This window comes from Anabrus simplex, chromosome 10, assembly GCF_040414725.1.
Source record: "Anabrus simplex isolate iqAnaSimp1 chromosome 10, ASM4041472v1, whole genome shotgun sequence".
In the NCBI taxonomy this organism is placed as follows: Eukaryota; Metazoa; Arthropoda; class Insecta; order Orthoptera; family Tettigoniidae; genus Anabrus; species Anabrus simplex.
The window spans coordinates 124,795,853-124,806,414 of record NC_090274.1 but is presented as its reverse complement, the minus strand read 5'-3'; the positions used below and the strand labels follow the sequence as shown (position 1 = coordinate 124,806,414).

The 10,562-nt window shown below is 38.0% G+C and overlaps 1 pseudogene; it reads left to right on the top strand.

Moving 5' to 3' along the window:
• Nucleotides 1-2,685: 2,685 nt before the first annotated feature.
• On the top strand, nucleotides 2,686-5,048 carry LOC137502365 (piggyBac transposable element-derived protein 4-like; annotated as a pseudogene).
• Nucleotides 5,049-10,562: the final 5,514 nt, after the last annotated feature.

The following is a 10,562-nucleotide window of genomic DNA, read 5'->3' as shown; positions in this document are numbered from 1 at the left end:
TCCTCTATGTGGACATTATCCTTGTAACCAACAATCTTTACATACTGCTGACTGAATACTTCTGCCTTTTGAAGATACTCACATACACACTCCCCTTGTTCGTTAATTATTCCTGGAATGCCCTTCTTGGAACCTGTTTCTGCCTTAAAATACCTATACATACCCTTCCATTTTTCACTATAATTTGTATGACTGCCAATTATGCTTGCCATGGTGTTATCCTTAACTGCCTTCTTCGCTAGAATCAATTTTCTAGTAAGTTCCTTCAATTTTTCCTTACTTCCACAGCCATTTCTAACTCTATTTCTTTCCAGTCTGCACCTCCTTCTTAATCTATTTATTTCTCTATTATAATAAGGTGGGCATTTACCATTTCTTACCACCCTTAAAGGTACAAACCTCTTTTTGCCATGAGACGCATCTCGCCTATGGGCATCAAAAAGACCTGCACTAGGCGAGCCGAATATGTCCTCGGGCACTCCCGTCACTAGAAGCCATACGACAGATAACATTTTATTAGAGTCGGTACAACCCTCCTACTACCGAAGCACCAGGAAAAACTCAAAATATTTTAGAAGTACATTCTAAATCACCTACCATGTAATCAGGCATATCATGAACGCGGCAGAAATAACCAAATCGCTAATAGAATGAACTGTAACTTTATTGAACATACGAAAATACCAAGCGATAATAAAATCTCCTCTGCCTGAACACATACAATATAAACCAATCATACTGTAAACAAAACTCGAGTTACCTCGTGGCCATTTCACCGGATATCGATACATACCTTGTCATGGAAAAGATCTGTCCGTTACCATACCTATTTATATAAAAGTATCGAGTCCAGTAGGGGAGTTAGTTAACCCGAGAACTCGTCCCTTTCCAGATACATGCACACATATATCAGTATCGTTATGGCATTAGATTTTCCATTATGTTCAGATGATTCCATGTGTCGTAAAAGAAATACCATACATTAAGTCTAAAAATTACGTCACACTGGTCAGTACTACTTCAGAGCAGGGTTTGAATACTGTCTTCCGTATGAAATCATTGAGGGATTATTAAAATGAAGCATTGATATATTACACATTAACACTGTTGGACGGGCTATTTGTATTAGTGATGGGCCTATCGAATGAAAACCACCGAATTATTCGATAGTCGTCAGCTAGCCTTGCAAACAACTTGCTTGTTTCCGTTTGCATTCGGTCAAGGATTATTCGTATCTCAAATTCCAATTGTTTATACTTGGCGCTGAAATCGTCATCCTCTTTCGCATTGGAGTAGTCAGAGTTGATAGTAGACTCTATACTCGTATTCGGGAGATAGTAGGTTCGAACCCCACTGTCGGCAGCCCTGAAAATGGTTTTCTGTGGTTTCGCATTTTCACACCAGGCAAATGCTGGGGCTGTGCCTTAATTAAGGCCACGGCCGCTTCCTTCCAACTCCTAGCCCTTTCCTGTCCCATCGTCGCCATAAGACCTATCTGTGTCGGTGCGACGTAAAGCAACTAGCAAAAAAAAAAAAAAAAAAAGACTCTATACTCTTTGACATGAAGCCCTTGACTGGCGCGAACTGTGATGTAAACAGAAACCATGACGAATTCGTCATGCATAAACTAATAAAGCGAATACTGTGTTGGGATTTATTTCCCCCTACCAGACTCTGACTCAAATTTGTACAATGTTCAATTAAATTGCATTACTGTGCACTTTATGAGCAGATGTTATATTGTTTTCACAAATACTTGTCCTGCACTAACCACTGAACCTCTACGGATAATGATTGCACATTAATCTTAATTGAATGGAATGATTTGTAAATATTAATATATGCAGTATTACTTGGTCGTAGGAAAATATGTTATCTTTCCATTCAGGTCACTTTGCTGTATTCACATTACTTTAACATGGTGTGTCATTTCAATACGGTGTATACCTAACCTTTCTTATCTTATGAACAGACGATCCTGCACTCATTAACTTGTGGTTAGGAACACAAAAATGCCTTTCGTTTCACCTGAAACACAAGGACGACGATTACTTCAATGGGGAATTTTTATCGCATTTCATAGACCAACGTATTTCAGTTTCCAATTTCACTCAAACATTGTGTAACGATTGTTACTAGTCTCTATATTTCCGCTTATGTCACTCCCAACAAAACACACATGCTATGCAAATCGGTAGTGTAATACAACAATCCACATTTTCATATTCGATCTGTGTAGTTACTTGCAAATGACTTATTACTAGTTTACTAACAGTCGAGCACCGCAGTTCAAAACGTATTTTACTACTTTCTAACCAATTTCAAACCGAATGTTTCATTTTGTAGTCACGCTTCACAACCGGCCGTTTTCCGATAGTTTAAAACATTCGATATTCCCATCACTAGGGCCTAATTCGTATAGGACAACAATGTGATTGATCATTGTCATGTGGCCCTTCAGAAGACACTTGCTGTTATATGAAACAAATGAACAATAACCTTTGGGATTGCACAGAACGCAGTCACTTCAAACCACAAGTAAAATGCACGAAGTATGTACGTTGACTGCACATAGATTATCAACAAGTGGGGGTAACGTTGATGTCATTATAGTTGATCAACAGACAAACCATACCGCATGCCCATGACGATCCCGAATCAAAGCTCGAGATAGGTTTACGAGGCATGGATTGCATCGGTTTGCTCGAAGTGCATCGAGAGCTCTCGATACGCTTCCCAGCACTGCCTCGAGACAAGGATCTCATGCGCGTGACGTCACGTTACTACATCGAGACAGCATTATGAGACACGTACCGCATTGGTTGCTCACAATGCTTCGAGAGCTTTGCATCACGCAACCCATCACTAGTTTTGATTCGTAATACAAATTCAGCTGAGCAGTTTTCCTTTATTTAGTTTTCTGTGATATTCTGTTAGTATTTCTAAGTTTTATTTTATGTTTTTCCAGTGAAGTGTAGTTAATTATTCCCTCGTTCAGAGTGTTTGTTGTTTATTTTTGTGCACATTTTCAATAGCTGGACCAAATTCAACACTAAATAATACTGAAGTATTAGATTATTTAGATGAACTAGATAGCGATATTGATTTTATTGGAAATTCTACGGAGGACGACAGTGATTCAGAAATTAGGCATACAGCTGCTCATGCCATATCCAACAGTGAAGATGAGAGGAATAATGACTACAGGAGGACGATGACAGTTACTTAGAAATTAGGCCTACAGTTGCTCATGCCATATCTGACAGCGAAGATGATGACTACAGGGAAGTTCTGTCACCTGAGCAACCTATCCCACATTCAAGCACTTTCCAACTCCTGATTCCCCTCCAATAGCATATTTCTACCTGTTTTTCACAGATTTCCTTCTTTCCCTCATGGTTACTAACAGGTATGCACAGCAAATTATTTCTAGTAGGCAAGTGTACCTACTGATCTAAAGAGCTGGACTAGAACTTCTATTGCTCCACGGCTAAATGGTTAGTGTGCTGGCCTTTGTTCACAGGGGTCCTGGGTTTGATTTCCGGCAGGGTCAGAAATTTTAACCTGAATTGGTTAATTTTGCTGTCATGGGGACTGGGTGTATGTGCCATCCTCATCACGACGCGCAGGTCGCCTACGGGTGTCAAATCAAAAGACCTGCATCTGGCGAGCCGAACTTGCCCTCGGACACACTAGGCACTAAAAGCCATACGCCATTTCATTTTTTTTCATTGCAGAAATTAAAGGCTTTCTTGCATGCATCCTCAACATGGGGATACTGAAAAATATAACCATTAGTCAGCTTAGGTTCTCTCCCTTGTGATTCTTTCACCTAGTGAGCAGTGCGGGATTGCCAGTTCCTGGAGAAGTTGGTTATGATCCCTGTGCTAAATATAATAGAGGATCATGCCAACAGGATTTTCAGGCACCACTACACTCCACACTAGCAAATTAGTGTAGATGAGAGTTTAGTAGGTACTAAAAATATAACTAGCCGCAATCAGTACCTTCCCACCAAACACCACCACAGATGGGGGATCAAATTTTGGATGATTTGTGACTCAGTATCCAACTATTGTCTGGGATTTTGCACTAATAGAGGTGCAAAATCTCAAAATAAAGACAACATTGCAAAAAACGGCCTGGGGTACACTGTTGTGAAGAAGCTTCTTGTCATGGGGGGTTACCCTAACAAAGGCTACCGCACTGTCGGCAGCCCTGAAAATGGTTTTCCATGGTTTCTCATTTTCACATCAGGCAAATACTGGGGCTGAACCTTAATTAAGGCCACGGCCGCTTCCTTCCCATTCCCAGGCATTTTCTGTCCCATCGTTGCCATAAGACCTATCTGTGTCGGTGCAACCTGAAGCAACTAGCAAGAAAACAAAAACAAAGGCTACCATGACAATTATTTTATGTCAGTGCCACTTGTTTGCTATTTCTGTCAGCTGTGTACATTTATAACTAGAACTGTTAGGAGGAGCAGAAAACTTCTGCCACAACAATGTGCTTTCCGTGAAAAGAACTCTAAAAAAACCCAGTCATTCTTCTGTCCAGTCATGCTACAGCTAAGAATCAAAAAGTTCCAGTATCCCACAATCATTTCAATTGGAAGACCAAACCAGAAATAATTCCATATTATAATAGATTCATGGGAGGAATTGACACATCTGACATGGTGCTATATAGTTAACTGGATGAAAGGAAAACTGTAAGGTATTGGAAGAAGGTGACTTTTAATACGATAGCTAGGATGGTGTTGAACAACTACATCCTTTACAAGGAGAATTATAAGGGGCCTGGGAAAATTAATCTAGGCTAGTTACACAGTAGCCATTATTGTACACTTGGGGGAGGAGTGGATGGTTACAAAGTCATCAGTCATCGGTGATCTACGAGCACCACAGGGGTTAAGGAATCTTCCAGGGAAAAAGGAATCTGAGTGTGTAATTTGTAGCACTAAGGAGGCAAGGAGGAGATCAAGAACAGTGTGCCAAAGATGCAATAAGGGCCTGCATGGAGAGTGCTACCCAAGGCATAAACACTGAACTCCAAGTGTGGCATGTGCAGTGTATCAAAAACATTTTTATACTATTTTATCAATTTACCGTACCTTGAACTTCATTATGTCAAATTAAAGAGAAATTCCTGTTCTTCCTTGTAGGGTAGGTTTACACAGAGCAAGACAATCAGTAATTCAAGTTTTTAAGCTTTAAAACTAATTTTTTGATTATTTATTCAACTTTGATTATTTTTTGTGAGCGTCATGTCATATTGAATAATGTACAGATGTAAGTGTATCTGTACTTTTTTCATTTGAATATAATTTAAATTGGTGGTATAGCAAATGTTTAAACATTTAGATGTAAAATCATCAAAATAACTAAGTGTTTTGGGTTGCACTAGTGAAAAGGGGCTGAGTGCAAAAGGGTTAAATGGAAAACAATTCAGACTTTTAATTTAAAACATTTATATTTTTTAAATATTTGTTTACAGCATGATTTAAATTCAAAATGTCTCCATGTCATGATAGAATGCGTCTCCCAGAACGGGCAGGGGTAACTTTCTGTGCTTTCTTTCACATTGGTTGTCAACAGTGTGTTTCATAGTAGCTAAGTTTGAGTGAAAAGTGTAATTCTTTTGTATTCGGCGTCCCAAGGGACGCCACAATATCACGTAACAGGCAGTGTGCAGAGAAGCAGAATCTGCGAACACTGCCGATGCCGACAGTAGGTGGAAAAGCGTGGCTCATAATTATAATCAATTTGTACGTACCAAACAATTCTCAATGTCAATGAAACTGCATTGTTTTTATGCCTAGCCATAATGGATGTTTTTAAACAAGATGGGGACACTATACTGTGTTGCGATGCAGACGGAAGTGGAAGACTTCCTCCCATCATCATAGGAAAGCACGATAAGCCACGATGTTTTAAGGGCATCGGTTAATTTCTGTACAAGCACAAGGCATAAAAAATGCCAACAGTACAGTAATTGAAACAGTAAAGCACTTGCACACGGGAGCCAGCGTAATCTGTCCTCATCTTTGAATCGTGTATTTTTTTCTTTCATTGCATGAGTTTATGTTTGCTACTGAGTTATCCAAGTGCATTGTTTGAATACTGTAAATGCACCTTGTTGGATACTTTTGGAAAAGAAATTCTATGGCATTTGAAAGCTTTAAACTGTGAATTACTAACGTAAGTTGCATGCAGTAACAGGTCTTGAACATTTCGTGACATGGCACGAGTTGACAGTTAATTCGAAATCACGTAATCCGAAGTCATATTTTTGCATTCCAAAGAGTTCGAATTAACGAGGTTTTACTGTACCACAAAACTAACATCACTGTTCTCCGGTGTGTCTGTTTCAAGTGTTTACCTTTCATGAAAAGAATTATCCACCACCAATCGTGTTAATATCCGAGTAAAGAGAGACCACGTGTGAAAAGAGTTTTAGACATGGAGTGTGGCAAATTTGTAAGCTATTTAGGAGAGGATTCTAGTGAAGCGAATATCCCGACCTTCAGGGAACTGAACCTATTGCAAGTTTAGATGAATGAAATACCTAGACCTACTTGCTAATTTTCATGGCAAATATATTTTATATCAGTGATAAAATATTTTTATCATCTCAAATAGGTTCAGGCAAAGCAGCTATATCCGTAAAGTTACACGTTCATATTTGCGTAAGGACCACGTGGACCTCGCAGAGTGATATGAAATGTTTGCTTATGCCTACTTTACTCCTTCGATGTAAGAAATTTTAGTTCGTTTCATTTCTTCAAAATGATCCTTCCTAAAATTAGGGCGCAGAGTTTATTTGACGGCGGGGATTATTCGCGTAAATACGGTACTATGTATAGACAGTTAAGAAATGCTCTGCAGAATACCGCTACTCCCATGTTGATATCTTAATTGGTTCAAAAGTTATCAAAATTTCTTACGTGGAAACTTCTAGATCTTGTGATGCAATTTGCCTCTCAGGCCACGTGCTGGATTGCGTCGGGCTGTCGAATCACTCCTGTGAGACTTTGTCTCTCTGATACTTAGAAAATATTTGCAGTGTAAATTATTTAACTACTTTTATGTCCGGCCATTCCCGGTACAGTATGCGACAAACATTCCTGTCCAGTTTTTATGCAGCAAAGTTTCTCTTTCAAAAAAAAAAAAAAAAGATGTAACATCTATTTGCATTAATTGCTACAAATTTCATTTTGATCCGTACTGACAGTTATCAGTTGCAAAATAAAATGTTAATTAACGTCAGGATAATCAACGCTTGTATAACTCATGGTGAGTTACTCGTACTTCGGCTTCTTTCAAGTCATCATCAGCTGACAAAGCATGGTAAAGGATAATCATTCTGTTATATGATAGACTGAAAGACATACATAAAATATACATTGAAAACATATGAACCTTCATGAAGATGACTTAAAAAATCAATGTACGTAAAATAATTGACCCTTCTTCGATGTCATGTTAAAATAACATGCATGAATTTTGTGATGAGTGTGTGAACACTCTGTTGTATTATAAGCTCTCATTAGATCAGTTAACATGAAGGAAGGCGTGTATTTTCATGCAGTTTGAATTTGAAGAATGTGTGTTGTTCAGAGTGGTTCCTACATCTCAATTAAGAAATTTTCACTTCTATTTGAAGGACTCAATTGAACCAATATCTATGTTCTGTTTCCAAATTTAATATGTCCTTCACATCCAATGAAACACACTGTTTTTGAACAAGACATTCTCTTCATCAAGGAGCACTAAGTTTTAAGAATTTTGTAATATGTACTGTGTTTCACTATAACCTTGGTAAAATAGTAATTCTCATTTAAATTATTTCAATATTTGCAATTTTATTAATTTATTGATAATAACTTATTGCCCTCTATATACTTTAAAAATAAACAAGATAAAGTATATAAAATTGAAGTAATTTCTTTAAATTCTAAAAATTAAAATTGAATCTTATTGCTGGTTACTTTTAAAGTGTGACATACTGGTGGCTTTCAATTGTACTTAGGCAGTCAATCTCAAGACAATTAAACTATATTAAGAGGATGTATTGCAAAACTGATTTTGCACCCCAGAGATAGGTTATGAGGAGATTTTTACCATCCTGGATTAGCATTCCAATCGGCATTTTGAGTCTGGATACCTTTGTGAAAGACCTATGCACCTTGATACTAAACCCAGTTTCCCTCAACAATTCTAATACCAATAAATATATTGCAATGAAATTTCAACCAGACTTGCCTCATTGACTGGCCATAATTTGCTACCAGACAGGACTCAGCCCGGTGCACTGTATTCTAGGAAGACGTTGCCAGTGGGTCCACTGTCACTGCCTAAATTTCTCAGACATGTTTAGACCCTCCTGCATGGTTCTGCAATAAAGTCCTCTTGGTTTCCAGATCCTTTGACAGCACTCTAAGGGTGGATTTGTTCGTCAGATGTCAGCTTCCAAATTTTCTCATAAATTGTTGTTGATATGATTTTATATACCATAACTGGGGCAATAAATACTCACTCGTCCAGAGTATACAGATTCATTTTCTGACTGTCCTATGGGAACACACATGCATACAGGTAAGCTGGTAACACCCGAGCTGGCGGCTAGTTTGTGATCCAACAATTAGACACTTGAATGTATTCTTGTTTCAGTTAAGTGCTAAACATATTTCTCAGTCCCTAAACATATTCTTGTTCAAGTTTCATTCCAATATCTTCACTGGCATTGGAATTATTGAGGGAATGCATAACGAGAGGGAGACTCGATACTTTCAAGGCTCTTCCATTTCAGTTCAACAAGAGAGAGTGGATGGATACTTGCTGGACTCATGCCATTTTGTTTATAACTTAGAAGTGAGAAACAGAAATGTAACAGAAATGATTGCTGGTACAAACTGGTGGGAGCAGACGGGTATTTGGAATGAGATAAATAAACTTGATAGACAAATAACGGTATGTGGCCTCACAGAAGCTTGCAGACTGAATGCTGAAAGGTAGATCTGTCTATGAAGAAGATGATTGATAAATGTATCTAATTAGTGCTTTTCTTTTTTCTTATCATCAGTATTCTCCTCCAGTCTGCATTAAAAGTTGATTTGTTGGTACACATCATCTTCATTCTGAACTTAACCATCACTTTCTTGCTACTGTCTATGCATACCTGCCAACCTTTCAGATTTACCCGGAAACTTTATGTTTTTTAACTCGTCATCCGATTTTACAATTTATTTTTAATTCTTCCTATTCTTGACCAATATAACCTCCAGTATGCTCAATACTCTTCCGTAGGATAAATTCGTATGTGCTTGTGTAATTTATGCAACCTCATTTTAAAGCGTATTTATTTGATGCTTTATTTGGCGAGAGTATTGTGTTTCCCGCTCATTACAGCAGCATGTGTGTTTTACAGGTGGAAATTCGGCAATCGTCCTACAAGCGAGAGAGGCCAGCGACTCCGTTAATCGTGATCCAAGAATGAGTTTCTTATTGTGCAGTCCATGCCCTCTTCATGTCGTTTCTGTGCGTGCTTTCGTTGGATTTATATGGCACGTTTTTTTCTTTCGGTTCCGTGCTTTTCCCATTGTTGGTATATGACATTTTTATTTTGTTTTCTATGTGGTAGTTTTGTGTATGTCAGTGCATTTCTGTTCATTCTAGTTCATAAATTGAATGACTTGAATGTATTTCAGAGAGTTTCTGGTATTTTCTCTTCATACAACAAACATTATCTCAGAATGTTCAGTGATACCTATAAGATTGAATTTCCTTACATTTTATATTGTAATAAAAGAAACCATTATACATTTTGTTCCGTGTGTCGGTGTGATATACATTAGTATGCACGTGTCATAAATGAGAATGATAGGTGCATTTTCTTGTAACCAGTTTTATGTTTTCTTCGTTTAAGATTTTAAATTTAACCCAACAGCATCAGTAACTGTAACAATAATGTACAACGGGTGATTGTTTGGTCCGCCCTGTCAATATATTATTAATATTTGAGTAGTTTATACGTACATGTTTCGGGAGCCTTAACTCCCTTCGTCAGCGTATTTACATCAAAATCTACCTTATCCAAGTCTCAAGTACAACATCTTATCATATTAACATTAAGCATTGTCCTGTATAACCTCATCTCTAGAACACTGTATGTGCACTTTGCATATTTGTATAATAATGCCCGTTGTAACTCAACACGCAAGGCATGGAACATATTTAAAAACGCTCTTGAATCGTCCACTCATTCCTCCTATCCTATACACTCATGCAACATGTATCAACACCCTGGATTGATGCATTAGCTGAGTCGGCCACTGTTAAAATGTTACTTGTCACTGCTTTTATTGTTGCTGCCACTATGAAGCTACCATCTTATCGTCCAATTTGACATCCTTTGAAGTTAACACCCTTATATGTTACATTGATATGTTCATCGTTGTATACATATTAAAAATTTTTTTTTTAGCCACGCATGTTCCGTCAGGGCAGATGACGTTTGCTCGATTGTTGCAGGACCAGACTTTTTGAATAAGGGCGGAACAA